The following is a 14,248-nucleotide window of genomic DNA, read 5'->3' as shown; positions in this document are numbered from 1 at the left end:
ACTGTCGTTATCCCCATGAGAAGTCATCTGCCTTCATTGATAGCAGTGCTATCAGGGAAGCGCATGCTGCTTCTCCACCCTGTGGCTAGGTTGTGTTCAGACACTAGTTGCTCTTCCAGAAGTATAGTACACATTTTTTTTCCTATAGATATATGAGATTGCACTCAACTTTTTGAGATTCACTTTCTTTGAACGGGTTCAATTTACCCTGGAATCCAGTTCACACTGTGCGATGTCCGTTGCCATTGTGATTTATCACTTCATCTGTGCTTTTGGCATCTGCAAATAACAGTCACTTGGTGGTTTTATATTTGTTTCTAGGTTATTCATAAAAATACTACCTAAGGTCAGGTATGTATGTTTTTGATGCTACTTTGTAAGATCTGTCATACAGCATTTCTTATTTCCTGTATATCTTATTAATACTATATATCGTTAACTTATTTTAGTTTGAAGGCCATGAAAGACTAAGTTAAATGCCCTGCAGAAGTGTATTACATCATCCCAGATACAAAACGCAATTATATTTGTTAGTTCATCAGACTACAGCTTGAGTTCAACTTGCCAAGTCCTGTTTCTAAAACCATATTAGTGAGCATCAATACACTTTTATTGACTGAACTTCATCATCTACATTTTATAACTGATGAGGTCAACCATGTCGTTTGAGTCCAGCATTGGAGGACTTCCATAGTATGCTCAGAATTATTAACAATAATTAACAGCAAGACAGAAAGCTCCTCAGCCAACTCTTCTAGGATTATTGGGTGAAAGTTCTCTCTGCTTTCCTTTTAGAATAGTTATTCGTAATTACTGTGGTTTAATAGTTACATTGTTGTTACAGGCCGGCAAATTATCCAGTGCCCTGGTTAGATATGAATACATCCTTTTTCTCCTTCCCAAATACTGGAGCTAACTGTTGAACACTCCTTTGCACCATTAGCACTCTCCTATCAGTCTAGAAGCCTCAGCTGCTGTTTTACCTTCTTTTGTTTATACTTTAGATTTCCTCCTATTGTCCCTAGTTTTACTAGGCTTGAACTTTCTTTGGCGTCATTTGGTAATTTTTATTGACATATTTGCAATTGCTATCCACTTCTAGCTGCTGTCTTTCCTTCCTTTTCCAGAAAGAGGCTTTAATCAAATTGTTAGTGTTAAGATTTAAAATAGTGTGGGACACTTACCATGTAATGAAGTCTTCTGATACACACCCTGATTTTCATTAATATCGTTAAGTTTCTCCTCTAGTATGTTCTCAGATTTTCTTATTTCTTAACTATTTTTTTTTCTAGGAAAGTAATTGGGCAGATGGCAAATAGGCAAAGGCAAATAGGCAGCAATAGGCAAAATTAGAGTTCAGCCAGTGGCGTGGTATTATTGTTTTCCTCGTGATTTATTTGATACTAAAGAAAACCAGTAACTGACAGAGGAAATTTGTTGACTTGATTCTGACTGACAAGGTTTCACATATGCTGGAACATACTTTGTTGCAGCTTCTATAACAATGCGTACTGCTGTCCTGATTTTTGTGGGTTTTTAACCTAAGATGAGACATAATTCTTCCTAGATCTGCTTTTATTATTCATCAGTGGGGTAGCATATGAGTAAATAGTAAGCACAGAAAATGCTGCTGTCCTGTTGTCATTACATATTTGATTTGGCAAGTTAATAACATGACTGTAAAAGCTGTTTGTATGAGATAATCATCACTGCAGAGTTTGGGCCCAGAAAATGGTGATGTCTTCCTCCAAAACCACATCTGTGATGGAAATTTCCAAGAAAATCACTTTGACAGGAGATTACTAGTTTTACTGCAGGCCAGATGCAAACTGAAAGATACGGAACTTGCTGATGCTTTCATCTTGGAGCTGCCAAATCTACTGCGTTTCCCTTTTTATTTCTTACTCAAAAGTGGGTCATACTTGACTTTGCTTCTGTAAAAAATATTAAGTTACAGAAAATACATTGGATACTGGAAAATATATACATATATTGAGACATGCCCAGATATTAGTTTTTTTGATTCTATGTCCAAATTTCTGCAATATTAAAGAAAAAGGTCATAATCTGTCATAATAAAAAATCCAGTGCCCAAAAGATATTGAAACCCGTTCCAACTGTACCTAATAGAGCAGATACAACTTTTAGCCAAATGAGAAAAACCTAGACAGATCCTGATTCACTTAATGTGCATTACTGAATGTATCATAAAGTTTCCAGTACTTGTGGAAATAAGTGGGAATACTACCTTTGTTCTTCAGGTGTTCACGTACTTGGGGACACCTAGAAGAAATCTGCTTTCATTTCTATTCACCACAGGGAAAAATAAGCCAACAGTTGCTTTGGTAGGTTGCTTTTACAGCTGCATTAAGGCCACTGCGTGACATTTGTACATGTTCAACTCCTTCCAGGATTCTCCCTTGTCTTTGGCAGTCATTTCCACTGCAGGCAGAGAAGCTCCATGCACAGGGATGCATGACATGAGAGAACACATCAAGAAAAATCACAGCTTTGTTTCCACAGCTCAGCAGTCCTTGGGCACCTTAACTTCCACTAAAATTAACCTGCGTTTCTGTTCATTGCCAACACAAGGACATGCTTCGTGTCTTCGTTCCATTGTTCCATGTTGTTATTGGCCACAGACATCCCCATCACAGCTGTCATCAGAGTACTGGGTGAGGAAGCAAGAGGCTGAAAACAGGGAGAACAGAGAATCAAGGTCCTTCATAACCTTTACAATAGGGAGAGCAAAAATAAATTTCTCCCAAATGTCTATTGTAATTGTTTATCACTTTAGCCATTGTGCCTTTCCCTGTTTTCTTTGACAGTGGTAGCGGACCGTCCATTGTGCTGTCACAATGAATGTGGGCCATCACTGTCTGCACCTGAGAAAATGCCATCTCCAGTGCTAATGGAAATTTATTTTAAAAAGTAATCGTTGACTGAATTATCATCTTCAAGATAACCTACCACTATTTTAAGTCTGTTGTCAATTACATCTGTGCTCAACAGTTACACGTCTTGGTAGTTAAAACAGCGTCACTGCCAGCTTTCTGGCTTCTCTTAAAAACATTACTATTTTGTAAGTATGCATTACAGGGGGTCACAACAAATACACTGCTATTACTGGATTTTGACACTTTTTAGGCTTTAAAAATTTCCAGGTCAGGCCTGCCTCCTGGATACTTCACAACCCCCATCCCCTCCCCACCCGCAGCACCCCTGCACTCAGGGAAGTAAAATTCTGTTGAAAAAAAAGGGGGGGTTCCCTCCGCCCCTTGGCCAGCATGGCAAGGGAGCGACCACTAGCCACCACGGCCACCCCAACACCCTGCCGACACCTGTAAGTGACCAGGGCACAGGGGCTTTCCTCTGGCTGGCCCTGGGACGTACCCTGCCAGCGGGGGCAGGCGGGAGGTTGGGGTGCAGGAGAGGTTTGGGGTGCAGGTATCCGACGTTTGCCCAGGCAGGGAGAGGACTGAGGGAAAAAGCCAAGGGAAAGGGGGAAAGTCTGCTTTGAACTGCCTAAAAATAATCGTGTTTCATCAGTAATTTACATATAGGTAAGGGTACGGTGGTAGCACCGTATGTGTGCCTCTGTAGGTGATGGGCACAGGTAAAGCAGCTCTGGAGTCAGCCTGTTTAAGACTAAATTACCTTAAGGAATTTGTGTTCTCTGCTAACTGCAGGGAGGGGTTGGGACACCTTGTGTCCTATTTTTTTCCTCTGTTAAATACCTAGAAATATGCCTAGATTAATCCCAGTTTAATTTACTTAAGTTTAGGAAATGCCAGAAAATCAGTTTTGGGATAGCTGCTTTAGGGTAAGGCCAGTTATTCGGAACCACTTAAAAAAAATCAATGCGCAAAACCAGCTGTTCAAGATTGAGCGTGTTCTTCCGGTTCAAACTCCAAGTGAATATTTCTAATGATTGTCCTCACCACAAATTTAATGTGAGCCATAATCGCAGTATCTCCCATAATCTCAGTCTTGTCCAGATGTAAGGACAGCACAAGAATCCTAAATAGAATCAGCATGGAGCAATGTATGCAGGTATAAACTGCAAGAACAAATATGAACCATCTGCGACTCCCTTTACAAATGTGGCAGCTGGCGTCCTTCTAGTGATAATGGCAGTCAGAAGTATGGCTTAAGACAGTGTCTAGGAATAATTTTAGAAAAATTAAAAAAAAAGAAAAAAAGGGAAAGAAAAATTTAAAAAAAGGAAAAAAAGAAAAAAAAAAGGGGGTGGGGAAGGATAAAAGGCTTCCTGGCACGTTTCTGCGCCTGTTCTTAGTTTCCAGGGCAACTTGTGGACCTCAGGAACTATAGGAAACTTTGAAGAGTTCCTTCTCAACAGAAGTGCAGCCAAGTATCTGCACCTTTTCTGTCTTCCCCTGGCAAGGCTTGTTTTTATTATTGATTCCGGGTCACAGGTCACGGAAAATGATGTGCTCCGGAGGTGAGACATACACGTCATATGTATGTATGTCCAAAAATGCAACTATTTACAGCACCCTCAGTCTCTTCAAGAACTAATTATTAGCTTTTGTGGGATTTGAGAAGAGTTATGCAGCCTCTAACTAGAGACTTGAGGCAAGTGTTTGGGGGCTAAACAGAAGGGGTGGGGGAAGTAGGGCTTTAGCAGTGTTCAGGATCAATATCCAGAGATGCTTACATTTTATTTCATCTACCTGAACCATTTTAAGTTCTGTTTGTTTGTTTATTTTACCTATTTAGGTACAGACTGAGCAAATAAAGCAGAGTGATAAATTGGGTTAAGGGTGAGGTTTTTTTGCTGTTGAACCTGAGATTCTTGCAAATTGGTTTTATAATCAGTAGAATAAATCACTGACTAGTATGGGCAGACTGTGCATAATGCATGGGTGTAGTTGCTCTTCGCCAGTCCTTGTATCCTTTATATCACCCTTTTTTCCGTCTACTGACAGTTTTAGGGGAAGGGCTAACAAACTGGCAAAGGGTAATCTGATTTTATATTTTGTGACATTAAAAGGGGGAAGCTCTCAGACAGCACGTGTGAACCTTGTACAGGGTTATTTATAGAAGACTCTTCTGTTCCTCAGGGAAACAAAGAAACCTTTTCAACCCTGTCTAAAGCACAGGAAATATCTTAAATTAAAACTTGCCTGAGGGCAAACTGTATGTAACAATTCAGAGTTTATCCTTGGACAGGGAGCGTGTTGGGTCTTGGCTGTACTCTCTTTGCACTTTGTGTAATCATTTATACTTCTGTGAAGTAACTGCAAAATACCACCTTCTGTCTGACTTAGGCTTTGATCATATTTTATGGGGCTCCATGGAGCCATACATGAAGAAGGCTTCCAGAGAAGAGATTACATCTGAAATCCTCCTATAGATCGATCACAGGCTGTTAAGTGTGTTAGAAATGCTGTTGCAAAGTGCACTGGCAAGTTCAGCAAGATGTTTTACAGTGGCTTAAGGTGGTTTTACCTCAGCTTCCAACTCCATTCCTCTGCTGGAGTTGCTATCTACGGGTCAGAGCTGGTGGGGACAATGCAGATTCGTGACTTAGCAGCTGTGGTGCAAGGGTTAGCATTTTAGCAACTGGGAAAGCAGGTGGATTTGCCAAAAAAATGCGAAAAAGAGTAGAAGTATCTGAGAGATAAGCACGTGATACCTTCTGCTGGGCTGGAGGGTTGGGAGAGGAAACAGAAGGAAAGGTGGGTAACCTTTGGTTTGTGGTTGGAGTCGATGATCTTAAAGGTGTTTTCCAACTTAAATGATTCTGTGATTCAACGGAGGGGCAGCACAGGAGGGTGCAAGAGGCAACATCCTAAATTGTCACAGCCTGACCACCAGTACTAGCAGGTTTGAGTGACCTTCTCATCAGGACCACAGTGATTTATGGTTTTAGGTTCCTCTCTTCTGGAAGCTACTGCATTTAAGTCACCAGGCAGAACTGACGAAAAGGAAGATGTTCCTGCTCCTTACCTGCTTTGGTGCAAAGTCTGTTTAAGTGAAATTTTGCATTCATGCATCTGGGGCTGCAGACACAAGTTTGTTGCTGCTGGTTCTGCTGCAGGGCCGTGGCACTTGGCAGAGGGGCACAAGTGCAAATTTATCATAGAGGAGCAAGGACTTTTTCCACCTCCTGACCCGTATGTGTCTGCTGTCTGCACGCTCACCCAGGCCGAGGGATGTGCTCGCTGCGGGTTGCAGTCTGGCACAGCAGCTCCTTCTAGCTCCTCCAAAGCCAGAGGGGCGGGCAGTCAGTGTGCATCCTTTCTTTTGTCCTTCCTTGTGGCTCCAGGCTGTCACTCCACCCCAGACCCTTCAGATCCCTATCTCGACATTATGAGGAGCCATCATCTAATGCAAAGAAAGGCCGTCTCCTGTCCCATTAGCATTGGGCCTTTGCAATGGTGCTCAGATAGCAAAGGGCAGTAATGTCTTAAATCTCTACAGGCAGATTCACCGAAGCTTATCTGTCATATCCGTAACCAACAGAAAGCTTTCAAAAGCAGATGCAGTAACCACTAATCCAATCTATTGGGTTTTTTTCCCTAAAACCAGAGAAGTGAAGTGGCTAAGACACTCCCAGAGGCAGGTATGCCTTTACCCAGTCCAAACCCTGTGATGGCCAGGTAAAAGAACAGCTTATCACACAGCAGCCCAACGCTTTCCCTGCGACTGCTGCCTAAAACCTCAGAGTGTCATTCTCCGACTCCCGACTTCACTATGTATTGGAGAAATTCCCTCGTCTTAAACAACATGGATTCTTGTCTGTCGTAGGAGCGGCATGGACTATTCTTCTCTTTATGAGCTTAGGAAGATTTACAGTAAGCAACACTACAAAAAAGGAAATAATCTTAGATGTGATAGCAAGTTTTGGAATCATGGAGTGCAGGCTTTGCCTGGCCCGCAGAGGACGAGTTCCTCACTTCTGCTCTGAAATGAGTCCTCACAGTCACACAGGTTTCAGTGCTACCAGGATGCTCAGCTTGTCTTTTTTCAGTGCTCTGCTTAACACAGCTAGTGCTGCAGAAGCAATACCCGCAGTCTTCTTAACAATATATCCTAGGAAGAACAAATATCCTACAATGTTACACCGGGGATCTCATGTTGTGCAAAATTTTAATTCTTTTTTTATATACCCTGCCTTATTTGAAGCATGTCTTAGGGGGATTATCACATGTGGTTTTGTTTCTTTCTATGAATAGATTCTGTCATTCCTGTATTTCTGCAATTTTAAAGAATAATGTGTCAATGTGCCCTTACTCCTGCACTCATCGTCCTTCTGAAGGAATTCCAGCTACTGATATTGCCAAGAAAATGGAGAGCACATACCAAAGTTGCACAGAATGTGAAACACAGGTTTGCAACCTTGAACACTAATTACTAAATGATTCCAGATGTGTATCCATGCACAAGAACTAACACCATTAAGACACCTTTTTAAGGCCATGTCTAAACAGAGAAACTTGACCAACATGATAATGGAAGAATACATTTTTTGTGATTTGTCAAGTTCCATATCTAAAAGAGTTCTAAAACACTGCCAGTGCCATTGCAAATATGAAGCTCAAGCCTAAACCTATGGGAGCTGAATCTTCCTGACTCCATATGTTGGCTTTGGCTGGAGAAAGGATAAATCTTTTGTTTTCATACACTATGATTGCCTGACTATAAAAATCATGACCACAACTGCATCAGTTAAAATACAGGACAAAGAGGTTTTATTTTTTTTAAAAAACATACCCCCCCACCCCCGCTTTGGTAAAACATGTGTCCTGTTTTGTAGAAACAACCGTATTTTGACAAGTTAGCAGGTTTTGCTATTTTTTCTTGGGGGAGAATTATGTTTAAATTATGTTTACTTTCAAATAAAACTTGAAAGTGTTGGTTATTTACAGAATTAATAAGACTAGTAATAATCTAAATGTAATTGGCTCTCTTCTAATAATTTTTTCTTCAGAAATAGTTTTGAATTAAGAAGACTGACAGCTTTTCTTATTTATATACTCATAGTATATAGAGAAAATATATATATTTACAGAATAAATGTGTGTTGTATGTCAAAAGTTCAAATTCTTTGTCCCTTTCATTCTCTTTGAGGGCAGGACCTGTTAGAGGAATCGATTAGGCGTGCAGCAACTCTAGAATAAGTGAGGTCTTGAAGTTCAATGGGCTTTAGTTTTGTCCATTAACAATTGGGAGCAATTTTGATATCATTACTAAAATGCTTTTTTGATTTACATAATTTAAAGTCACTATACTCTTGGTTATCTGAATTCCTAAATGACACATTATTCAGGCTGCTTGCTCAGAAGACCTATCTCCTTATCAGTTACTGTTCTTCTAATGGTCAGAAAAACTTGAATTTTTATCCACATGCACTTGAAAACTGCACTAACCTGAAAACAGCATCTCCACCATGCAACAAGACCATACTCTGTACTGAAAACTAAGTAGAAATCCTCTGCGATAAAGTGTCAATACTTAATGAGGGCTCCTGAGAATTGGTAGTTTGGTCATGCACGCCCCAAGGGTATCGCAGCAATTAAATGACGCTTTTATCAAATGCCCATAGGTGTAGTGTTCATCTGTTCTTCTCTAAGGTCACGGTTGTGTTAGGAGTGCTTTTCTGGATCAATACCCTGAGATGCTGGCACAGTTCCATGCAGCATTCGCAGCGTCCATTAGGAAGGCTGACCTTTTGCCAGCCTGGCATACATCACCCTCAGGTACACGTCTTAATGCCCATGCTGCGTTTTAGCTATGGCAAAAGAAGGTTCTAATGATATCTGGCCAAAGAAATATAAATACTTCTTTTATTGCTTGCAGTACTAAAAATATACCAATTATATCTGCATCCACTAACAATACACTATCTCTTATTCCCAGGTATTCCTACCCTTATTGCCAGTGAGAAGTAGATAAGGACGAGCTAATGGACCACTGACTCACCACAGATCAGAAAGGAGAGCAGCAGTAACGTACATGAGTATATATTTTATTGAATTCACATGTTAAACTGATTAATTCTAGCAAGTATTACTGATCGGAGATAGCAGACAAAGAGAAAATATATTAATTGTTTAACTGATTTTGACAGCAGAGGAAAAATGTACCTATATTCATTCCCTCTCCCCATCTTTCAGAGACAAGTATGCATGCACATAGTATTTAAAATATTAGCCCTCCTATCACTGGTAGGAGCACTGAAAACGGTGTAGGAAGTCTCATGATGGCTACAACAAACAGTTACTTACAACCAAGAGGACGAGCATTATTAGGTTCAGTGACTTGCCTGCTTTTAAATCCCGCATGTGCTATTTCTACTGCCCTAACTCAGATTTATGTGCAGCATTTGCTGCGCATTCTCATCTGGGTGTTGAGGTTATAATTTGAGAACTGCTTATGTGGCCTTATATACGAGTCTGTCATAGTGGGGGTTTCAATTTTTTTTTTAAAGTTGAGATAACTTCACGTAAATGGCTTCATTCTGAAGGCCCACGAAGGCTGCAAGGTCTTACTGTGACCTTGTTTGTAGGACTGAGGTCCATCGGGTGTAGACTCAGACCTCGACAAGTGTAATTTACTTCCCTGCTCGTTATTTGCTGAGGCATTTTAAACTCCAATTCTCACATCTCGCAGAAGAGGTGTTTTAGAGAGGTTACAGACTGAAGGACTTGTAGAAAAATCAACCAACGCTCCCATTTCCCGCAGTGGGTGGGATGGGGGAAACCCGCTCCGTTCTCTTTTACCTCGCAGGTTAGTTTTTTCACCACTTTAACCATGATCAAATTAGTAAGTTATCATGGAGACAGAGCTCCAAGTAAATTAAAGGAAGAATTCACTCAGAGTGTATACTGTGTTCACCGTTACCTGACTTAATGCTTTAATGTATAACATTTTCCCAAATTTTGTATTTTTCAGATTAGACTCTGTATTTACTTTGGTCAATGGAAACAATTGTCAATACTTTTTATCACACCTGTCAGCTACTATTTTTTTACCCAGGGCAAATTCATAAATAGCTGTATTGTGTAGCTTTAGGGCAGAATTGAGCCTTAAAACTTGGAAAATTATTAAATCTTTTGCTCAATTCAGAGTTGCATATAGAAGCTGATCCTGAGAGACTCGTGAGTAATATGCATTATACAGCCTCGGTTGCACATTTCTTTGAAGACTAATGTAAAAAGCAATGTTCAGAACTATGTTTGCCTGCAAATAACGTAAAAATTATAAGCAGGGAAATGAAAATGTGGTCTTTTAAGTCATACTGGTTTCATAACTGCTTTAGTTGGTTTATAAACTGCAGACACCACATCGTTAATACGAGGCAAAGAGAGGGAAAACGCTGAGACGTGCACTTTGTTGTTCGCTACTGACACACTGACCCTTCCCTTTAATTCTGAAACACCTTTGGAGCAACAGTTTCAGGATTTCAGGAGTACCTGAAAAAGTGTTTTGGCACAGCTGTTCCAACCTTTTAATTTCAAAATCAGAATAAACACATCGGACTTCTAGTTCTGAGAAAGGCATAAGATTTTTTTGGCGTGTTGTATCGTAATGTTCATTACCATAACAAGTCATAAAGCTGGTTTTAGTCTACACATAGTATATTCATGGTGGTGTATTCCGTGATAATCATCTTTTTAGCATACACATGGTGTTCTCATGATATTGCTTGAAGAAATAAATGTTGCAGCAACTGCAACTTTTAAATTACAGAGAACCCACCGGAAGTAATTCAGCTTTTCTTTTGATTAAGTCTTTTAGGCATTTCTATTGTAAGCGCACAGATGAATTAATTTGTTATTGATGGCCAGAGAAAGCCTGTGTGTTTCTTGTAGCACTTTATCATCCAAACAGTGGCTTGGATGGTAAACAAATGGATTATTTGTTATTATTTTATTATTTGAATGATAAACGAATGGATTTGGATTATAAACAAATTCTGTATTGGATAAAGCAAATGCTTTTGCATAACTGTTCTCTTGTAGCTAGTAGGAGGGAATATATTAACCATCAAATCTATACAGGTGGACAGTCCTTGGGATGTCTGCAGACACAAGTTACACAGCATAATTGACAGTTGATCTGACAGTGCACTGTGCCTAGCAATATTTGCCTCACTCAGAGAATGCCATTTGGCCATTAACAGGTCCACTTAGTTCACATTTATGTTTTTTTAAACACTGATAATATTTCTTCTGTAAGACCCCCAAGATGAAAATTGGATACTTCCTGCCATTTATTTGTAGCGTTGTCCAATTTGTTGTTTAGCACCTGGGAGAGATCCCAGCTATTTCAGCTGAAATTTTGTAAGGCATCTTCAACTCAGACATACACGCCACTAGGAAGACTACATGCTAACATGCTGTTAGAATTTCCCAAGAATATCACTTAGTTCTTTCCTATATTTATGTTTGATACTTATCCAGACAAAATCCCAAAGAAAGATATATAACTTTTTTTTTTTTTTTTTTAACAGGCAAAAGCACTAGAGAAAATGATGTCCAAATAGAGGGCAGGGGTGAAAAACCATCTTAATAATTTGAACCTATAATTCATGCACATGGTGGAAACAGACCTATGTATGATTGATAGCATTTTAATGGTAGCTTACACATATATAACTTCATAAAGTATAGCCAAGACTTAAGTAGTTATTTCTATACACAGTAATATAACATGCATCACCAAGTTGGACTCTTTATTAAATAGCATTAGCATTGTTGCGTTTTACATAATCACTGAATTAATCTGTTTCTGCATTTGACATTCTCACTTATTTCAAGTTTCATAATTATTTCTCTTGCTTTATTGCAAGCGTTTACCACTAAGAAGTAGAAAGTTAGGCAGTAAACTTTAAACATGGATGTAAACCCACTGAAACCAGTGTTTTGTTAACTGGTAACGCAAGCAGTCAAAATTAAATCTACTTACACATTAATTACTGTCTTGATAGTCAATAAAATAACCTTTTTTTTTTCTTTCAGGATGTAAACACTGTTAGAAAAGTCCTTATTGAATGAGTTGTGGATGGATCATTCTTAGAATGTATGCACATGAGTCATCCAAACAGCGTGTAAGGACTACTGCAAAAGAGTGGAAGAACATGTTCTGTAGATAAACACAGTCATTAAAATTTAGCCTTTTGCAATTAATGGGGTGTTAGTAACCTGCGTGGACCTAAAAATATTGTGGTTTTTTTTTCTTAAGCATTGTTTTGTTTTTAATTTTTTTGTAAATTAAATTTCAGTTTCATTTAAAAAATGTATTCTTTTTTTTTTTTCTTTGTAAGGATAAAAGAAAATACTGTTAGTTTCTCTACTTAAAACACAATGGCCCTGAACTTGCTGCTAGTCCTGTATACAGAAACACCGGCTTTGACAGCAGCCTCTCCTATTTGTTTGCAGCTCCGTTCCAGGAGCAGGCCAGTCTTGCGTACGTCCATGATGACAATGCAGTGCTGGAGGCAGATGACAAACAACAGCTTTCCAGATGCTACACGACCAAAAAAATTGGAACAAACCCACCCTCAAAACAGTATCAGGCACACTGCCTACTGTCAAGGACAGTGTTACTGACACCATAAGACTGTACCTAAGTTTCCATTTACAGTGCAAGATGTGACTTAAAATTAGCAAAGTTGGTAAGTGGAAGCCGACTTGAAAGGACAGCAAGAAGTGAATGTTATGTTTATAATAAAAAAATAGAAACCCATTCAAGAGATTGACAGCGTCTTTTAACTAATCTGTATCCTTACTATGTAAGTTAAAAAAAAGTATGTACATTTTTTTACATGTACATTATAACAAAGTATCTTTCAAAGATACAGTTGATTTGTAAAAAAATAAAATTCATGTTCATGCACAGAAGCATGTACAGTGATTAAAGTAGCTTTAATCACACAGTAACATGTTAAGAAGGAAACTCCCAATAGAATTTAGGTCTCCACTGGTTTTTCTTGGAATCAGAAAGCGGCTCCTTTTTGGGAAGAGAAAGATTCAATATTTCATGTGCCTGGGAAAGTTGCTTTTGTTTCTCTTTCAGAATGAAATCTCCTCAGTCAGAAAGATGGGCAATGCTTCTCCAAAGGGTGAAATTTGTGGGAACATTTGAGTAACTAAAAAAAAAATAAATAAATTTGGTATGCCAAAGCGAAGTAGCCAAACATATAGGGGAAAAGTTATCGAATTTATGGCTTCCTGCACATCTAAAAAATGTATAGAGAACTTTTTATATGTATGAAATAAGCTACCACTGTAGGAGCGTTGTCCTTGGTTTTATCTGTGTCTGCAATTGTTCTTTGTCGGTAGTGATACGGACACACCTGGCAAGAGCAAAAGATGTCCTTCCCCTTGCATATGGCACCTTTCGATTCCCCCTGCAGTTACATGGCTTTCTCCCTTTCCCCTTCTCCTCATATCCATCTTTGACCACTCCCACAGGACAAATCCCTGTCCTTTTCACGGTGGCAAGGAGATGTGCTGTTCTTGCAGCAGCATTGTCAAGGAAGCAACCAAAATAATAGTACAAAAAGTAGCCGTACAGAGTTGTGCAACAGCTGCGCAAAGGTGATCTAAAATGTACCTCTTCGGTGGCAGCTGCCCCCTGCAAGTGGCAAAATTTTATGAGCAGTTCTACAAGTTTTCACTGTTGAGATTTCATTTCAGAAGCACATTGTAACACGAGGAATAAAAAGTTGGCAGGGCCATTGGTTTCATTTAATCTAAAAAGTCTGATTTAAAATGCTTTCCTTCAAATAAATGTGTTTCATAAACTTCAGCTGCCCAATTTCTCTTTACATGTTGTCTGCGTCAATAGCAAAAACTACATAAGATTTACAAGGCTGGTGCCATGCTATATATTGCTCCGTGGAGTACTAGTTGTCAACTCCAAGGTCACAGCTTTATTAAAGGATCAAGATTTACAATAACGTTAGCAAGAGCACGAATGCCTTCACACACACCTTCCTGTAGTTTACTTCCCTGAGGTCATCTGTGCAATTTCTCCCCCTGCCAAAAGCTACTAATCGAAAAATACTGCGGTCTCCTGAACAAAGTTCAAATGGACCTATCGTGTTCCTTTAGTAATAAATCTTTGCTTTTGTTTAACACCTTCAAAGGACGTAACCCTCTTTACCTGCAGTAATTAATTTAACTTCACAGCAACCTTATTCGGTGATTAAAAACTGCTCCCTTTTTACAGATTGAGAAATTGAGGCATAAGGATGTGCTTTGCTGAAGTCATA

At 39.3% G+C, this 14,248-nt stretch overlaps 1 long non-coding RNA gene across 2 annotated transcripts; it reads left to right on the top strand.

Moving 5' to 3' along the window:
* Positions 1-187: 187 nt before the first annotated feature.
* LOC128905792 (uncharacterized) lies at positions 188-12,690 on the top strand. 2 transcript variants are annotated; one of them, XR_008464986.1, is made up of 3 exons: positions 188-351; positions 7,203-7,356; positions 12,411-12,690. It is a non-coding gene; the product is annotated as an uncharacterized LOC128905792 (long non-coding RNA). The 2 variants fall into 2 exon arrangements; XR_008464987.1 differs by lacking the exon at positions 12,411-12,690 and adding an exon at positions 11,991-12,192.
* Positions 12,691-14,248: the final 1,558 nt, after the last annotated feature.

The sequence above is a fragment of the Rissa tridactyla genome, chromosome 2 (genome assembly GCF_028500815.1).
Source record: "Rissa tridactyla isolate bRisTri1 chromosome 2, bRisTri1.patW.cur.20221130, whole genome shotgun sequence".
In the NCBI taxonomy this organism is placed as follows: domain Eukaryota; kingdom Metazoa; phylum Chordata; class Aves; order Charadriiformes; family Laridae; genus Rissa; species Rissa tridactyla.
Note: the sequence above shows the minus strand (reverse complement) of the source record. Positions and strands in the feature narration are given on the sequence as shown.